Source organism: Pan troglodytes, chromosome 10 (genome assembly GCF_028858775.2).
Source record: "Pan troglodytes isolate AG18354 chromosome 10, NHGRI_mPanTro3-v2.0_pri, whole genome shotgun sequence".
Lineage (NCBI taxonomy): Eukaryota > Metazoa > Chordata > Mammalia > Primates > Hominidae > Pan > Pan troglodytes.
In genome coordinates this window covers 85,766,550-85,787,422 of record NC_072408.2, presented here as the reverse complement: position 1 = coordinate 85,787,422, position 20,873 = coordinate 85,766,550, and the positions used below count along the sequence as shown (strand labels likewise).

At 33.6% G+C, this 20,873-nt stretch overlaps 1 protein-coding gene across 7 annotated transcripts in view; it reads right to left on the bottom strand.

Moving 5' to 3' along the window:
- SYT1 (synaptotagmin 1) overlaps positions 1 to 20,873 on the bottom strand; it is a 588,739-nt gene that overhangs the window by 460,183 nt on the left and 107,683 nt on the right. For all 7 annotated transcript variants that reach the window (XM_016923901.3, XM_016923903.3, XM_016923902.3 and 4 more), the window contains one exon: positions 9,382 to 9,514. The gene's annotated coding sequence lies outside the window, so the exon portion shown is untranslated. The remainder of the gene's footprint in view (positions 1 to 9,381; positions 9,515 to 20,873) is intronic.

Genomic DNA, 20,873 nt, shown 5'->3' with positions numbered 1-20,873 from the left:
CCATTTTGAATTAAAGTGTACTTGATGAATGCATATTTCTTTTGGAGAGGACACAGACTCATTAAAAGAAATGTTCCTCATGCTTAGAAAGGGTGCCTCCTCATTTGTACTGATCATAATGATATAATGCCTTCACAGTGGTGTTTGTCAAAGACTGCTTCCTGGTGCATAAACTGGCTCTAAAAGTTGCAAACAAACAGCAGAATATTTTGAACGATGGAAGCATCTGAAATTTAAGGTGACCATAGTGAACGACAATATTCATTCAGATATAAGCCCTTTATTGGATATGAGCCCTTTATTAAAGGAAAGTTTTATTACTTCATGGTGATGCTTCATAAAACTTTAGTATTTTTCAGTTCTGCATCATAATTATCTTTAATAAGAGATATCAGAAACACTGAGGCAATTTTCCACCTGTTTTCTGAGACTGACAATGCTGATGGCATTTTTGGAAAGAAGAAAGATATGTATCTAATCCTTCATGTATATGGAGAACAACTCATCACAGTCCAGAATTCTATTATAGAGAGACATACAAATAGATATATATTCTGTTTCACAAACTAAATTTCAACATACATGTCAAATAAATAGATGATTTATATTCCAGAACAAAAATATGTAGTTTCAGGACATGAATGAAAAGCCTTTCTTAATGTGGAAAAATATTTTTCCCCTGTCAGGAGAAATGCGATTTTCATTAAATATAAACAAGAATTGCTAGCATTAGAAACCAAATAATCGTTACTTTGTTTTGGAGATATAATTGTTAATTAATAAATATATTTATTTTTAACTTCTGAAGTGTAAATAAAAGGCAAGGATAATTTTCAGTTAGTAAAATATGTTAGCTAAAACACTGCAAAAATTGTAACCATGAAAGAAATTGATGTCACTGTTTCATCAAAAAAAACTACTGACTAATAAAATAATTTGGGGAAAAACACAATAGATATTTTTAAACTGTCATATGTTCTAAGGCATCAGAGATCTACAAACTAATGGTTTATCAGAGATATACAAAAAGAAAATGGAACAAATGTTACATAGCAATAAAATTATGATGAACACAGAGATTATTTTTATAAGGTCAGCTTTATGCACATAAATCATCTTCGCTACTCACCAACGACATTTCTTTCAGTAGAAAAACACAAACTTAGATTTTCAGTTTGAATGTACTTCCTAGTTAGAAGAAACTGGTGGGGAAATACTGGCCTGTGTGTTCATAACATAATGGAATCTGATAAAACCAGTTAAGTTTTGAATACTAGGTTACATAAAAAGCAGGCAAAACTGCATATAATTTTTATAGTGGTATATAATTTCTCTTTCCTTCTGTTTTTATTTTTCCCTCCTTCAAAGTGCTTTTTGAAAGAAAAGGACAAAGTTGTTGGTAAATAAAAATAGATTAATGAACATTTTCCTAACTACAGTTTATTGGATGAATACCGTTTGAAATTGCTTCTTTTGTTGATTTAAATAGATTAAATAAAGGGAACATTTGGTACCCAAAATAAACTTGAAGCACACTGATCATAAACCAATTTATAAAGTCCTATTCTAGACACTAAATTATGAAACAGAATTTCCTTACATTTATACTCAGAATTAACCAGCAGTATATAATAAGTCCCAAAATTTTTAGAATTAACAGTCCTAAAAGAACATAAAGAATTTGTTATCACATCTTCTACTTGGAATGTGCCCATTAACATGAAGGGGGTTCATGAGCAATGGTGATCAGGGTGACAATTCTGTCCCCAGAGAGGCACTTTCTTGGATGCCATCAGATAGTGGTCATTTCTCCTTCTATGTAACATAAAAACAACCACTAACCCCAAATGATTAGTCTGATTATTCTATGTATTCAGCTGCCATCTTGAAGGGGAGTTATTTTAGAAAGAATATATTCTTCTTTCTTAGATTCTCCCTTGCTTACAGTTAAATAACAAAATCGTATAATAACTTATCACCTAGAAAATTGTGATAGTGTTCATATTTCAGAAATTTAGGTTTGTTATACTACATATAGTTTTAATACTTATGTATAAATATGTGAGAATTGGGAGGTAATACAGTGGAATAGTTCTTCATTGTTAAACAGAACTGTATTATGATTTTTCACAAAAGATAAATAGCTGTCTTTTAAAAAAAATCCAGAATAAATTTCAACATTCTCTTCTCAGAATATTGCATTATGTCATTCGTTGTTCTTTCCTACAATTTCAGTAAGTTTCTTTTTGGTTCTCGGTATACAATGTGCCTTGTAATGGTATATATTTACTTTAAATCCACACTTGATGCATCTTTCTTTTTTCTCTCTTTAGCATCTTGAACTTATTTTCTTACAAGATTATGTCGCAAACTACAAATAACTGCGGTTTTGTTGCTCTTTCCACCTTCCTGTTAATTCTTTTTCTATTGTGGGACCTAAATTTGAGCCCAAGTCTCTAACAAAGTGACCATACCCAGGATTATTTTTGTTATGTTTCTATTTAAATACCTTAGAATAATGTTTATTTTTAACATAAGCATAGTGTCAACTTGTCAGCTATTGTGAACCAAAAACTCCATCTAATTTTCTGTATATTTGATAGCAAATTATAATTCATCTTTATGTGTGTTTCTTCCATGAATATAAACATTTATTTTCCATTCAATTAAATTCTATTCTTCATTGTTTTCTAATTTGTAATTATCTAAACTAATTTGTAATTTTTATTTGTAAATAGACACATTAGGTTTTTGTTGTTGAGTTGTAGGATTTCTTAATATATTCTGGATATTAAATCCTCATCATAATAACTAAAAAATAACAATTTACAAGATCAATGACCAAAAAGCAAGATAAAAAATCTCATAATGCTATATAAAATGCATGTTTTATTCACTTTTCTGTAGGCATATTATACTTCAGCCAATAGGTTAATAAATAAAATACATTGTGGTATTTGTGCCATAAAAAATAAACAAAACTGGCATACTGTAATGGTAAATATACCACTGTGTTGCTAGGGAGCTCTGAATTTTTAATTTCTTGATAAATTGTCCAGGGAATTAAAAACCATCACAGGTATGTAAGGGCTGTAATTGTTTTGAGAAGTTTTAAAATCTAAGATGTAATAAAGGGATTTATACAAATTTCTTAATAATTCTCTTGGCAATTTGTCTTGGTGGTTGGTCTGAATCTAGACGCTATTAAGATTTGTCCTAGATAAAGGCACACTCGATACAATATATATTCTCTGTATTTTGATGAAACTGTGGTTGTAAATATTTAGGTCTGAAAACTATTATTCTTGGATTCACTGAATGAAAAGGACAGTATCATTAATTGATTATTGCTAAGGACCAAACTTTGTACTGGCACATCTTTATGTATCAAATTTTTGAAATTTTAATGATGTCAGAGAGGTGCCCTTTTAACAGCTAGTTAAGTTCCCTAAGATATAGAAACTTTACACTGCCTTGATTCTTTACTTTTGCAGTTATCTGAACTCTTACATCGCTATTCTTCTTAGCAGTAACTTCAAACACGAAATTTTTATGTTCCCTTAAGATTATCCTTTTAGTTCTTCTTGAACCATCATCAGATGTAACCTATTGCATTTTCAAGACGTGTATTCAGACATTTATATGTGTACACATGTAAATGACTATCCTGTTCTAATATCCTGGAATAGTGTGAAAAATTTATAAACAATTTAGGGCTAAACCTTTATACCATCTTTGTGCCAAGTACATATAGTAAATGTAGAATGGTTAAGCTAGGGATCCTAGAGGAGGTTGTTAGGATAATTGGAATAAGCTCTTGCCAGATAGTTTATGATCATTGACAACTTAATATAGAAAATGCATTCCAATGTGTAGAAATGGGACACTTAATCACTGGAAAATGTAATTAAGAAAAATCTCATGATAAGAAAAGATGCCTTTGAGGCCTGGGCTGTGAGGTATTTGATTCCATAATGGCCACATTGGAGCCACTCTGGTATTACTTACGTCTGGCTATACGGATCAAATTTCTCCAGCAATTCATCTTATCTAATATGTAAATTTATGAATTTATTTGTTCCTTCCACTTAAGATGATGGAAAATCTTAAAAGAGTTAAAATAGTGGATTATATTAATTTGAGGGCAATGTTGAAAACAGTAAGAATCAAGTAGGCTAAAATGAAGAGTAGGATTACTGACTGAAAAAAAAAAAAACTTGGAAGAAGAAAATTTAGACAAAAATACGATTAAAGTTAGTGAATAAACAAGATTTTGGTGGGTCTTATTATTTATATATTTGTTCCTTGTTAATAGTCTACCTCTCTACTAGAAGGTAGTCTCTATGAGGACAGGGGCCTGTACAAGAGGGTTTGAAGAATAACTGACATTGTAGATGTTTAATAAAATCATTGAAGAAACAAAGGTATGAACTCAGGCTGCATGATGGATAAGATTTGTTGGATCAGGGAAGTGTAGGAGACAAAAATAGATTGATTGGAAACTTAAGTGTAGGAAATATTATCAAGCAAGTTTATATGTGAGTATAACTATGATATAGCATCAGTTATAAATTTTGAGGTATCACTTCTATGCTTTGGGGTAACAAAACTGTTTAGAAAATTCACACAAGACTGCGAGACCATACCATCATCCTCTTCTTAAGCCCAGGTTTTTATAGTAGCTTTCAGAAGCTGCCAAATAGAGATTCAGGTAACTCAACACAGGCATTGACCATTTCTGCCCTAAGACACTTCTTGGAATGTTGCCAAAACTCATCCTTTGCTCTTGTTTCTTGAAAATGGAACGGAAAGGAGGGGTGCTTGATATTGAAAAATTCCTCTAAATAACTTTCTTCAATGAAAGATGAACCATTATTTTTTCCCAATCTTATTCACCTGTCTCTCCAGTAGAATTTCTAGAGTTAAAAGGGATTCCAGAAACTTACATGATGACCTTCTGTACTTCAAACTAACTAGTAATGGAGATTTAGACTTTTATTTCACTGAAAATTACAGTTGATGAAGAATTATGGGCCATTTTCCCAGGATGCCTTTCTAACTTCTTGCTTCTTATACCATAGATTAGCCTAGTAATGAGATATATCAGCTCAAAAAGAGCTATATACTGCAGGTCTTCAATTTGAATGTAGTAGTTTTTCTTCACTTTGAATGTAGAATTTTTATCATGAGCAAATAGTTCTATTTTTTCCATCTCTAAAAATTGTTTTTAAGGTTAAATGGAAGTGATGGGGGCTCTACTTAGGGCTGCTAAGACCTCCTTAAAATCAGAAGAATAGAGGAACAAGACAGATACCTCCCTTTTTTGCACCTTCTTCTCTGGGTTATCCACACTCCTAGCCCTCCATCCCTAGGCATGGATGCCACCTGTTCCCTTCAACTATCCAAATTTAAGAAACAGAAAATAAATGAGAAATGGTAAAATACAAAATACTAAAATTCAAATACAACAAAATATTCTTTGTGTCCTAATGTCTGGGCTAAAAGTAACAAAATTTGCATAGTGCTGACTACATAGTAGGTATTCAATAAATATTTCATAAATTAAATGAACAACTGTGCACACAAAGGCAGCAAATTGGTAAATTCGGTTCACTTGATGCTGAATTTTCAGAAAGAAACAAAGGGTAGAATTCCTTAGAAAGTGGAACTCAATAAAGAGTAAGGAGTTAATCCACTCAGAGATAAAGCCATTAGTAGAAGGCCAAAGATTCATTAGTTCTCCCTTCACTCCATTAGTTGGCACTTACTGAGTTAGCATGCATGCTCGCTCACTGTCTCTCCTTACCATTTCCTCTACACAGCTGCTTTCTAAATGGATATGTTAACAACATAGTTACCTATTCATTTTAAAAGAATTAAGGCTGATCGTGGTGGCTCTCACCTGTAATCTCAGAACTTTGGGAGGCCAAGGTGGTGGATCACCTGAGGTCAGGAGTTTTTGACCAGCCTGGCCAACATGGAGAAACCCCATCTCTACTAAAAGTACAAAATTAGCTGGGCGTGGTGGCTCACGCCTGTAATCCCAGCTACTCAGGAGGCTGAGGCAGGAGAATCATTTGAACCTGGGAGTTGGAGGTTGCAGTGAGCCAGGATCATGCCATTGCACTCCAGCCTGCGCAACAGGAGCAAAACTCCGTCTCAAAAAAAAAAAAAAAAAAAACAAAGAAACAAACAAAACATCAACAAAAAACACAAAAACAAACAAACCATTGAATACACCTGTTCTTCTGGATTATAAGCCTACCATTTATGAGCAAATTTTCTTTTTAATAGCTAGTTCAATGCTGTTGGCCACTCATACTTGAGATCCTTTTGCCTTTCATTCTCTAAATCTACCCAGCATCTCTCCCCTCCATCTCCCTCTCCCCCCCAGCTCAGGAGAATACTGTTCATGCTATAACCCCACTCTCTCTGTGTTTTAGAAAAATATTCTACCTCCTCTTCTAATTTCTCATTTATTTATAAGCAAATTTACTTTCCTTTAGCATTTATATTCAAAGTAAATATATAATGTAATATTTTTGGTCTAATTGGCTTAATTTTGACGATCATATAGTATTGTTTTCAATGATTCTTCCCTTCAATTTCTAGTTTTATAACTTATGTAATTTTACTATAATGTTGTGGATTTCATAAAATTGAATCTGGGCATGAAACAGCATTTATAGCATTCTTTATATTTGAAAATAAGTTTTGAGTCCCAAATATTTAACTTCTAAATGAAACTTTTGAAACACAACCCAATTAAAGTAGTGTCTGTCCATAATCTAAATACAATCTTCAAAACTAGCTGAAAACAAAAGAATTTTTGATACATAAAATGATTCTTATGAACGCAGAAACAATTTAAATTATTCCAGTCTTTTCAGGACATATCTAGTTTACAAAGTAAGTTAACCTACAAACCTAAGATTTCGACCATTTTCCCTTTTTAGACCTTGTCTCCATGGAGTCAGTTATGTAGGAAGCAAAAATTAATTTTATGGGTCAAACATTCTCTGTAGTCTTTCTACTAGAACTAATGTAGACTTTTGCTGTCTTTCAGTGCCTGAGGTAATCACGACATTCCGTCTTTTCATGGTTCAGAAGACAGTTCTTTGTCCCCTAACTCTCATTTGAGTGTATACTTACTTTAGAGTTTGGTATATTAAATTGGCAAACATGTCTTACTTGCCGCACTGAGAAAATATTCTTATTAAGATTAGATAATATGGAAATATTCATTTATGAAAAAATGGAAAAATCTCAGCCCAAAGAATTCAATTTAGTTGTATTAATAAAGTATCTTCTGAAAGTAAGACACTCACGTAATTCATTTAAATGGAAACCTTAACAAAAAGATAGGTTGAAATTCTTTAAAAAGTGTTGTTTATTAGATATATAAAATATTAAAGATAGACTTGTTATTTACAAAGCTTTGTAAAACTAAAGATTCAAATATGAAAATACTAATGAATGATACAAATTATAAATTTAATACCTTTTACCATTATAACTATCATTCATTGTTTGGCAACTTGGAAAAAGCTTTTAAATAACAGACATCCATATCCTTAATTAACACTAAATATTAAAATTTTAATTTAAGATATTTAAAACTCATATTAAAGGCGAAATAAACAACCTAGAATGCTTTTTGCAGCCAAGTAATGAAAACATGTAGAAAAAAATTAAAATTCAAATTTAACTTGATTTTGGTGTTTTCATTTTTCATATCAGTTATACATCTAGTTTTACAATGCTTTTCTGTCAGTTGTTTCCTTGCTCTCATTTTGTAGAGCAGTGGTTATTTCACTTTGGAGTACATTATAATCACCTAATATGTATATTTTAAATGCTGGTCCTAGGGCCTACTCCCAAAGATTCTGACTTAAGTCTGGCATGGAACTCAGAACATGTATTTTTGTAGGTTGGCTTTAGACCACATTTTGAGATGTTTCTCAAAATAGTTGTAGGAAAGAAGATGAAAATGTTCCTAAAAGACATTAATGTAGAAGAGAACAAAATGGAAATATTTTAAGATCTGTATGGTAAGAATTATACTGCAAGGACATTAGGCACCTGCCCTTCATTGTAAAATGATTAAAATTTCCAATGTAAATTAGTGCTGTGGCAATTATTTCCTAGAAAACTGAAGTACTATCAATACTGGGTATATGCATTTCCAGAACCACTTTGTTTAAAAAGAAATCCATGTAAAGAAATAATGATAATTTGAAAAAAGTGTTTCAACAATAACAACTGTGATCCTACACTGTGGTATCTTACTGCAAGAGATAGGAGAAAGTTCTAGTACTGAAATAATTTATTCCTAAAAGGTGAAAAATATTATGATCCAGTATCGCATAAGCGTATAGGTACATCTACTTAATAAATAGGTTAATTTTATAGAAATATATAGTTGGTGTATTTCTATGTATTTTTGTATTGGCGATCCACTGTAGCAAACTTCCTCAGGGAAAAGAAAGTCTAAGATAGAAGTAGTAAAACAGAGTCTTAAAGACAGAGCTTCACACTGTAACACTATTTCTCCTGTATACAGTGGAAGTAATGCAAAAGGCTATTCTTTAGAAATCCAAACTTCTGTAGCATGGGACTCCAAATAAAGATCATGAGATAATCTAATCACCTCACGTTTACTTCATAGAATTGTGTGTATGCCTAATAAAACTGTGTTAGAAATGACTTAGACCAAAGGAGTAATTTGATTGGTTAATGAAGAATGGTAATTGAATTTGATGGAATTCATTAGTTAAGACATTCAAACAGATACTTTACAACCCAAATTATGTACTCTAACATATGTAATAGTCACAGTGTGATATATGTACTTCACTGTTGAATTAGCCATATATGAAAGAATGAGACACAGCATGGTACAAGGAAACATCAGTCTGAGACAAATTCTGCTCTCCCCTCTAACCCCTCACCCAATACTCGTGCTAAAATATCATCTGTGCAGCAGGCCACAAAAGCACAGAGGCAGATGCCATGGCATATTCTTTTAGAATGCAAGACTGCTCAAGATCATCTACAGATAATGAACCATGACAACTTTGGATTTGATAGAGTACAAAATGACAGTGGGAGAAAGCAAACATGTTATACAAGGAGCCAGTGCCCCACCAACGAAAACAGCATTTCAAAAACATTAATAATAGTAATAATTTCAGAATATGTGACAAACACTAATTTCCCCTTAATATCACAAAAATTTTTAAAGAGATACAGTTCTTCAATCTTCAGCACAAATACTACCCTTCCCTCCGCCGGCCCCGCCGCCACATATAAAAAGATATGGATGGATAAAGGAGGTTGATCATCAACAAAATGTGTCAAAAATTTGTTTTTTCCAAATACCTTAATCAGACAGTTCCAGTGCAATTTCCAGGAATGAGGCAGTAGACAAATGGGCAGTCTTTCAATCTGAGTCCAGGCGTTTGTTCAAGCTCTTGCTAGTTCTTGCTAGCTCTTGCTAGTTTTCCCGTTTTCCCTTGAGAGAGAGAGAATAATAGAATCTGTGAAAATGCTAGCCTGCAACTCTGCACATTGACTGGGTATAGACTTCTGCTTATTGACTGGGTATAGACTTCTGCTTATGCAGCCCATTCATTATTCACATCCTGCTCTAGCTTCCTCAATTCCTGGTTGTGCTGGGTGCTCCAGGCTAAGAACCAATAGGTATGAATCATGCTGACATTTTTAAAAAATCTAGAAGAATAAACATTTCAAAAGAGCAACTTTTTCATACCATTCTGACATCTTCTGTTCAATGGCATTGGTCTATAGAGGAGAAGTAACCTGTGCTGCCACAGAAGACACCCAGTGGAATTACCAACAGCAGGGAATTATCTAAGCAATTCACACTTTGTTTTGCTAACAAGACTCTATGTTAGGATACTGGAGTGCTATCCTTTTCTGGCAATGTTCTCCTACCTTTTCAGAATTATTGAAAAGCTAACTGAGTCTATTTTGATTTGTGAATCTCTTTGTGAGCAACAGCAGCTGCAGCAGTGCTAATAAAAAGGAAAGACATTGCTATTTACCTAGGAAGAACTTTGAAATACTGCACATACTAAAGCATCTGGGTGGTAGGGAAGCTCTATCAAATACTTTAATATTCCCTTCCTTCCTCACTTTCTTTGCCCTTTCGGGTTCCCTTCCTCTCGCCTTTCTTTTACATTTTTTTCTCTTCTTTTTTCCCCATTCTTTCTTTTAAAAATTTTTTCTGTTCTCTTTAATGCACTCCCTATTGCATTCATCTACTTTTTTGATATAAAACTGCAAAAAATTTTGCCTCATATTTCTACTATCTTATATTTGATGGTTGCAAGTAATAATTTTAGAATATGGAAACTCTAAAAAACTGAGTTATAAAGTAGCATAATTCTTTCACAAATATAAAAACGCAGGTAGACAGAATTCACATTATCAGCTGAATCCTGTAGACCAATTAAGAATTGAGGCTTTGCATAGTAGAGCATACATTAAAATCATATTGTATACCACTAGTTTATAAAATTTGTCATTTGTTAATTGAAATAAATAAATTATAAAAAAAAATTTAGGTTTTGTCGATTCCAGTGACTCCAATACAAATCACATCATTCTACTGTCTTTACAGTTTAGTTTTCAACTCTCCAGAGGAAGCTGACATGGCAACACTCTGTTATTTGAAGATTTGAGTTTTCCTACTACAAGGTAAATGAATACATAATCCCCTACAGCTTTCATTATATTCTGAATAGAATTTTACATTTCCCCTGCAGTTATTAAACCATTCTCTTCGCCAACCAGTGGATTGGAATCATTCTGGCATAAATCCATATAGAAAAACATGGGAATTTACAGGGTTTGGGAAAACGTAAGTCCTTAGTTTAAAGGAACAGATTCTTCACAAGAGAGTTTTATTCCCCGAGTGGCTTCTGAGCAACATTTTGCCTGGCTGATACAGACAAGAAATAGTTGACTCCAGCTCAGGCTGCTTTTAATACTTCTTTACTATCTGTGATTTATTTAATGAATATTAATTGCTTATTTTAAACTTTTTTTTTCTTCTTTTTGGCCAGTCCTTGGGGATAAAAAAGAGAAAAGATAGGTTCATGCCTCTAAAGAAGTTAGGGCGACATATATGGAAATAAAATAAAATATTTTTATAAATTGGTAAGTGTCATGGTGTAAATTTGGGATATGCTAGTTAGTGAGGAAAGATTCTTCCAGTCCTCAAAAATAATTCTAATTTCTCACTCTAAAAAACACAGAAAACATCACCAACACTGTTTGTTTGCTGTGTATGTGCGTGTCCTTTAGAATATTGAGCATGAGATGATTAAACAATAATGCCCTGAGCTACTGCTATCTGGGATTATTTAATGGTTTTACCCATTTGTGATTTTTCATAATTGAATTTTTTTCAACAATGATTCCAAGCATAAAGTGGCTTCCCCTCAACTCTCTGAAAGTGTTTTCAACCTTTCTCCTATGGCTACAAGTCCCAGAAAGTATCTTATTCCTCAGAGGGAATGGCCACCAGAATCAGATTCTACATGTCAGAGAAAATACATGAGTTAGTAATACATACCCATTCTAGAAGCCAAATAGCAAAGATTAAAAACCATCTGTCATTGGGATTATGAGCTTACAAGCAAGCACAGCAGACTTCAAGTAGAGTCTGGGGCAAGAGCCTCACAGATTTAAAAACACAGATTAAATAACACAGATTCAACTAGAATCATTTGCTCAGTCCCATGATTTAAAGGATATTACCAGCTCCCACCAGAACCCACTTTGCCAAGTGTTGCATAAAACTACATGTTGTAAACTGAAGACATTTTTTATGAAATTTATTCTTTAATTCTCTCAGGAACAATTTTCTAAATGCCTAGTCTATGCCAGGCAGGGTGCAAAGCAGTGAAAGTACACTGGCCAAGGAGAGAAACAACTGCCTCCACCTCTTCTCTGAACTCGTCCTGCAGAACTTGCAATCTGAGGAGGGGTATTTGATAAATATACAGAGTATAACATAAGTGTTTACATAATTTAAATAGTAGTAAGTTCCCAAAGGATAGGTAAAGACCCTTGAAGAGTGAAAACAGGGGAACCTCATGGAGAATTGGCTTCCATGCAGAAATCACACTTCGGTATTAAAAAGTGACCAGGAGTTAGTCGGGTTTGGGGGTGGGGTGGGATCAGGGAGGTGGGGGTGGGCCCAACGTGGGAACAATATATGTGTGAAGACCCAAGGCAGGAAGGAGCATTAAACGTTTGACAGACTTAAAAAAATAAAAAGTTACTGTGGCTTGAATATAGTGAGTTTAGAGAAACACGGAGAATGATGAAGCTGGAGGCGGGCATGGGTGAGTTTGTGCTGAAGGGTCTATGCGAGGAGGATCACGAGAAGCCTCTGGAGGATCTAATTTCTTTAGTTGCTCTTTGAAGAATGGATTGAGGTGGAGGCAGGAATGAAGAGGGGTAGGAGATGAGATTTATCATGATTAAAAAAATTCTTGTACCTATTCTCAGGAATAACTATTATATTGGTTTAAAAAATAATTTTCAGGGCCGGGGGCGGTGGCTCACGCCTGTAATGTGAGCACTTTGGGAGGCTGAGGCGGGCGGATCACGAGGTCAGGAGATCGAGACCATCCTGGCTAACATGGTGAAAACCTGTCTCTACTAAAAATGCAAAAAATTAGCTGGGCATGGTGGCGGGTGCCTGTAGTCCCAGCTACTTGGGAGGCTGAGGCAGGAGAACGGCGTGAACCCGGGAGGCAGAGCTTGCAGTGAGCTGAGATCGTACCACTGCACTCCAGCCTGGGCGACAGAGCAAGACTCCGTCACAAAATAAATAGATAAATAAATAAAAATAAAATAATAATAATAATTTTCGGAAGACCTGATGTTTAGTAGATTGATCTGTTTTCTTAATTTATAAGTAATGCTATATTTTTCTTCATAGCACTTATCATCCAATATAGTTATGCACCAAATAATAAAATTTCAGTTAATGATGAATTGCATTTAAGATGATGGTCTCAAAAGCTTATAATACCATATTTTTACTGTACTATGTTTCAATACACAAATACTTACCATTGTGTTACAATTGTCTACAGTGTTCATTGAAGTAACATGTTGTACTGGTTTTGAGCTTAGGAGCAATAGGCTATACCATCTAGCCTATGTATATAGTTAGCTTATATCATCTAGGTTTGTGTAAGTACACTCTATGATGTTCACCCAATGACAAAATGCCTAATGATGCATTTCTCACAACATATCCCTGTCACTAAGTAAGACATGACTGCATATATATATATATATATATATATATATATATATATATATATTTTTTTTTTTTTTTTTTGGTGTTCGTCTCTTCCTCTTGCTGCTATAGTTGCTTTGAAAATCTACAAGAGTTAATTTTTTTTTCAGTTTGGTTTTTGCTACATGTCTAGGACCTAGAACATCACTTGGCATATAACAGTGGTAGCTCAGTAAATACATCTTGAATGAGTAACCAAACGCATTATTTTGAAAATTGTCTCCAAGATGTTAGGAATTATTTAGTGCTAATATTCTTGTAAAGTTACTTTTATGCAAGGTCAACCTGTGTAGTAAGTTGGAGCACATTAGATTAATAAAATGTGTTCCTGGTTGTTTGTCATTAAAAACATTCATTGGCTACTGTGATTAATACTGCAATATGTAGTGGAATGGCGATACCCCTTTGACATTCTGGTTTCATTTCCTTTGGATATATACCCAGTAATGGGCTTGCTGGATGATATGGTAGTTTTATTTCTAATTTCTTGAGAAGCCTCCATAGAATGGCGGTTATCAGGGCCTGGGGTGGTTAGATGTTGGGCTGGGGAGATGTTGACCAAAAGAAACAAAATTTCAGTTAGAAGGAATAAGTTCAGGAGATCTACTGTACAACATGGTGAGTATAGTTAATAATATGAGGTAGTCATAAAAATACTAAGAGTGGATGTAAAGTGTTCTTACCACAAAAATAGTAATTATTTGAGGTAATGCATATGTTAATTAGCTAGTGTTAGTCATTTCACAATGTACATAGACTTCAAAACATCATGTTGTGCATGTAAATACATATCATTTTTCCTGTGAATTAAAAAATAAATTTAAAAGAAACAGTTGTTAGAATTGTTGTAGTTTATTAAAAAGGTGTAAATAAAACCCGACTGGGCAAAACAAATTGATGAAAAATAGAAGGTAAAGAGGCTAATGGGAAAGCAAAATATATTTGTCCTAACTAACATATTTCTCTGAGACTTTAAGTTCGATTATTGTAGAGTAAGATTCAATTATTTTAAGCCCATTGTCTTAATGTTTACATAAAATTCTGAATCCTTTAGTTATTGTCAGTTTAGAGATAAATGCAGATAGCAGACTGTCTGGCACCCTTTATTTGATAGGGAGACTGGTGGGGATATAACTTAAGCCAAACGTATGTATTTTATACTTATCTATATTATATTGTTATGGCATAGAAATAAGTTCATAAAAACTCAAAGGTGAAAGAAAAAAATCGAATGAGTTAGGAATATTAATAGATTTTTCACAGTGAAGTGTTTCTTAATTTATCAATTATTTTCTCCTAATGAACATATGTGCCATAAATTTCACTGGATTAGATATAAATTGGTTTAATACACCAACTTAAATAATTTAGAGAAATGTGCCTCATAAATATATATATATGTATTTTTTTTTTTTTTTTGCTGAGAAAAGCTGCCAAGTTATTTGCTTATGGCACCCTTAATTTTAACTTACGTGTGTTCGTTTTTTCCCATAGTATAATTTTTAAAAGTCTAATTTGAATATTACTTTAATATGGAAAATTAACTTTATCATAGTCAATGTAGATTAAAAGATTCAGTGAACCTTGGCAAAGAAAATATAAATGATTAGTTTATGATGCATTACCTTAGGTTTTTGACCTTACGTATAAGCAAATCACAGATGATATATCAGCTAATTACCTGAGACATGAATATTTAAGGAATAATTACACTGAAATATTCTTTGTGTTAAGATATCTTACATGATATTTACATAAGAAGAATCTTATTTTAAAAGGTCAAAGGCAGCAAATGGGGGAGAAAATAGAAAAGCGAGACTTTCACCTACACCGTTCAATTGTTTGTTCTTAGTTTAAGAAATCATTTACAATTAAATGATTACAAATTGTATTAGAAACAGAATGTAAAACAGACATTAGGATTATGTATTTCTTCATTTAAGTACCTATTAATAGGAACTTTAATTCCTAGAAGTCTGCAAACCTCCTGAAATATTTTGTAAAATTATACATGTTTATGCATTTTCACCAGACTCTTAAAAGGGGTCAATGATTCCCTTCCTTGAAAACAGTGTTCAGAAATTGAATTTACTTGCCCAAAGTCTCACAGCGTATTAGTAGTATAGTTGAAGTATCATTCATATCTATTGATTCTCAGTCTAGTCAGTGAAAAGTGCCCTTTTCATTATACATTGCCTCTGCTATAATATATAGTCCAAGTCAAGCCATCATAAGACTTTATTTGCCTCTAGAATCACAAAGTTAAAATAGTACAAAATACGTAGAAATACACGTTTTAGCTTCATTATTAGAAGTAAAATTTGTTTGTTTTCTTATCAAAAATGTTAGGAAAAATTGTTTAGCATATTATTCAATGTGAAATGAAAGACACAAGAAACTTTATATAATTTTTCTTTGTGAATTGTTCAGAAAAGTGAATTGAAAAGCTTAGCTCTCTTGTCTGATTTAATCCATGGAACAATGCATCTACTCTTTTTTTTTATTATTTCTAAAATCTCAACACAGACTATGCTGTGAATTTTAACAACCTGTTTTTGTTCAACTGAATTGCCTTCACTTTCTCTAGTCCTTTGTTAGTGAGGACAGATGAATGTATTTCTTTTATCTTTTGTAAATTTATTTTTCAAATTTTATTTTTAAATTATTCAAAAGAAGTTTGGACATCTTTATAAGATAAATTTGGTTAAGAAAGGAATCTAGTCTAGAGATTTGCTGAAAGTAGTTATCATGAGAGAAAATTTTTAACTCACATGATCTATTGAACAGTGACATAGTCTCACTCTGTTGCCCAGGCTGGAGTGCAGTGGTGCAATCTCAACTCACTGCAACCTCCACCACCTGGGTTCAAGCAATTCTCCTGCCTCAGCCTCCCGAGTAGCTAGGATCACAGGCATGCATCATCACACCTTGCTAACTTTTTGTATTTTTTTATTTTTATTTTATTAGAGATGGAGTTTCACCATGTTGGCCAGGCTGGTCTTGAGCTCTTGACCTCAGGTGATCCACCTACCTAGCTATAATTCTTGATTTCATCATCTAGAAAACAAACAAAAACAATGGGTATAACAGTAAATCTCCAACATTGCTGTTATGAGGATTGGGTAATTAATCCAATTAAAATGTGTAGCTCATAATAAGCCATATTGGGTTTATTGGTTGAGAATCTTGGGTAATTAAGTTACTCAGTGATGTCTTTGATCTGCAAACCTGATTTATAGTGTATGTGCTAAAGGCTAGTGGTAGCAGATTATTTATCACATCTTTGCTATCCTCTGAAGAAGATAATAGGAATATAACAATTACATACTTTTCTCAAGGTCACACTAACAGGAAGTTGAGCTGAGATTTGAACCCTGGCTATCACGCTTCAAGACCTTGCTCTTAAACATGTCTCTGTCTTATTTTTTTTCTGTGTATTGCTGAAACATAGGTGCACCTAGCTAAACTGACTCATGTTTATAATACTACTGAGTTAGTCCAAGATGTAAAATGAAACTAATATACTGATAACCTTTTAAAATTTAGGCAACTGTCTTTACCCATTCTATTCAAATATAAGATGCCTAAAACTAAAACCAGTTCTCATAACCTTGCTTTCTTTCTTTCTCACTTGGTCCTGTGTTCATTTATTCACTTTAAGTACTGTTTATTGGAGGTTTGCAATGGGCTAGGCCCACAAATACAAATAACAATGTCTTTAGTCATTAATACCACATGAGGTCATCTTTGCTTTTTTCCTTTCTTTCTGTAATCAGGCACAAGTCTATGAATTCTTTCTTCTATGACTCTAGCAGCAACTCACCTTTTTCTCTCAATTTCCATCATTAATACATTGAGTGGACTGACTGAGATCTTTACCACTTTATACTTAGATACTGTAACAAACTCTGGAATAATCTTCTACTTCCCCTTCATCTGAAACACCAGTTTCAGATTAATTTTCCTAATATACTTGAGTACATAATCATTCCCATTATTAGGAAAGAAAGTACTAGTAGAAAGAGCAATAGACATCGAATCCTGGGCCTTTACTTGTAAATTTTATCCTTGAAGACAATCTTGATCATCTGCCAAGGCATTTTCTATAATGTATCCAGTGAAAATGCAATACTCAAAATGCAAGACTGATAAAGCACGTCACCTCCCCATTTAAAATCTTCAGTGGCTCACCTTTGCTCTGATGATAACTTACGTTTATAATGCCCTTTATTTCCTGGGTCCTGCTGACTTCTCCTACTTCATCTCACCACACTCCCCTCATTATATCACAGTCAAATCAAACTTCTGGAATAAGCCATGCTACTTCTTCCAATCCAAGCTACTCCTTCCAATCCCAAGTTGACTTATTCCTATCCTGATCCCCTGCCATGGCCCATAATGGCTCTGCTGGCCTTATCTACCATTCTCTGTCCTCCTCAAACTGCTCTTGCCACATTGGTCATTCCTGAAGCCCAATCAAGATATGTTTTTACCCAGGGCTTTGCATTTGCTCTTCCCTCCACCTCCTCTGGATGTTAACCTGGCTTATTCTTTTATTTATTGCAGTCTTTTTCTGAATGTCACCTTTGTAGGGAAGTCTTCCATTGCCATTGTACCTTTATCTTATTCAGTCATTCCTCAGTATCTATTGGGGATTGGTCCCAGGACCTCCTGTAAATACTAAAATCTTTGGCTATTCAAGACCCTGATACAAAATGTTGTAGTATTTGAATATAACCTACGTACATCTTCCAGTATACTTTATCTCTAGATTACTTATAATACCTAATACAATGTAAATGCCATGTAAATAGTTGTTATAGTCTCTTGTTCAGGAAATAGAACATGAAAAAGTCTCTACATGTTCAAATTCTAAAAAATATATTTTTGATCTATGATTGGTTGAATCCAAGGATGTTGAACCTGTGGATACAGAAGGGTCACTGCATATATATTTTCTTTATAACACTTATCACTACATGATTATAGAATTTGTTTACTTGTTCATTTGTTTATTTTCTCTCTTTCATACAATGCATGAGGGCAGGCACTTTGTCTTATTCACACACATGATACCAGCATCTTGGATAGTATCTGGCCTATATGAGCACCATATAAATATTTGTTGAGTGAATGGATTTTTCATGCCTGAGCTTAGATATTATGTCTGCTAAAATATTACTGAACCCTACTCTGGCATGGTCCCTCTAAAGTCTGGGTTAATTAGGTATCCTGCTTAATTGTTGAAGTACACTCTGCACTATGCATGCCCCAGATTGGGAAGTGTTCAACAATCATTTGTTGAACAAATGAATACAGTGGAGATCCTTTTAGATCTATTTTCTTCTCAAGATTCAGAGTAAATTAAGAGATATGAGTTACTCCTTTTAAATGTGTTTTAAATTTACAGGGAACACTTGAAATTCACAGATGAACTTTCAATGAAATAGTGTAGAATATACATCCTCTCAAATGCATTTCATCTTGTTCCCTTGGGCATTGCTCATAAAATACTCTGTCTACATATTTCAGAGATTCCAAAGTTTCCTTTTGAGGGTGGTGGGGGCTAGAGGGGTGTATGAATCTTTATGAGAATGTGATGACTCTTCCAATAAAACTACATGTACATTCAATATATTGCCTAGGCTTGCAGGAGATCAAAAACAACCTAATAGACTCCTAATCCGTGACTTTCGGTTAAGAATTCTTGCTACATTTTTCTCTATTTCTGTTCCCTACTGGTTCACAAGTATGTTCAATTTTCTCCACACTGAGTCAAAATATTAATTCCACATTGCATCCTATTTAACCATATACTCCTCTTTCTCCTATTTACAATTAAATTTTCATAGTAAATTTTTATGCATTTACTTCCATATATAGATATGTAATCTTTAGTAATCTAGGTTCCCCATTCCATCCTACTAAAGTCATCACAAAAGTCCTGGTTGTCAAATCCCATACCTCATTCTCAATTCCGAACTCCTCTACATTGTTAATATTGTTGAGCTTCTTTTCACTCTTTGTTTCAAAATTTTGGTTCCGTGTCAATGCACACACATTTTGTTTTTTCTAGTTTTGTGTTCTACTTCAGTGTATTTTTCTGCTTACTCTTCCTTTATCATATCTGTGTTTAATTTCCCCCAAGTTTTTATCCTCAGCACTTTCCTATTTCTATAATCTTCTATGTACTCCAATTACTGCTATGCTGTATATCTTTGCTGCTGGTCTCTTTACTGTACTGTAGACTCAAATTTCCCACTGATGGCTATCTGCTCATAGATGGCTTGCTGGTATATTAAACCCACAAACCTCAAATGAAATGTCATATGCTTCTCCCACAGCTTTCTAATTTTGTGTTTCCTAGCCCAGTATCTGATAAGAAAACTTGAATTCATCTTTGACTCCTCCTAATTTCCACTCTCACATCTGATTGTCACATACTATTGATTCTTCCAGTGAAATGCCCCTGGTATTCCTTTTCCTTCTATTCTATCAGTCCACTGACTAATTCAGGCTGTTATCATGTTATTGCCTATATGTGCTTTAGCTTCATAACTGATGTCTTGCCTTTAATATCCTGCCACTTCAATCCAAGCTTCACATTGCTCTGCCCTCTAGCCTTGCTCTCTCAATACTAGCAGAGCAGTTTATATTGCTATTAAAGGACTTACTTTATCCTTTCAAATACTACAGTTGATTGTATACATGTCAGCTTTTGCCGTCAGATTATTAATTCCTCAAGGGCACAAATGATACTTTAGTCTTTTTCATCTCCTCCATAGTGTCACCTTGCCAACTGTGCACTTAATAAATATTTGTTAAATTGAGCATAAGATGTGTGGGTAAAAACAATTCAGAAAATATGTCATCATTGGGGTAGGCTGACTGAGATGCGATGCTCTATTATGACATAAGGAAATAAAATTATGCTGTTGCCTTCAACAGTTTATGCTCAAATATTATCTAATATTTAATATACCTCTGGTATTTAGTTTTTGAACAACAGATTGTTAAAAACTGTAACATACTGGAAAAGTTAAAGAGAGTTTAGCAGCATATATTGACTTTACATGTAACTCAGAAATCAACAATGATTTCTCTTAAATTTGTCTATTTTTGGCAAGAAAATGCTTTTATGAATATTAACTTTTTGGTATGCTTTATATGTATCTGTAGGATACAGAAGGAATAAGTGCTTTCTCCAACATCATATCAAAAGGATGTAGTGGGAAATTAACACACAAGCCTGAATTTTTGAATCATGCTCCTGGGTTCAGGCTGAGGCACTGTAAGTAAATAGGTGACACCTCATCAACTTTTTTATTCTGACTTACCTGATATAAGTAATATGGCAGAAATGTTTGCCATACATCTTTTGAAACGCTAAAAATGTGAAGAAGGAAACTACTCTCTATAGTTTGCTAGGCAAAATGGATCAGCAAGATGGTGTAGTAGATTTAAGTCATTAGAATTAGGCAGACTTGTAATTGTCTGTCTGAAGTCAGTGTGTGACTTTAACACACAC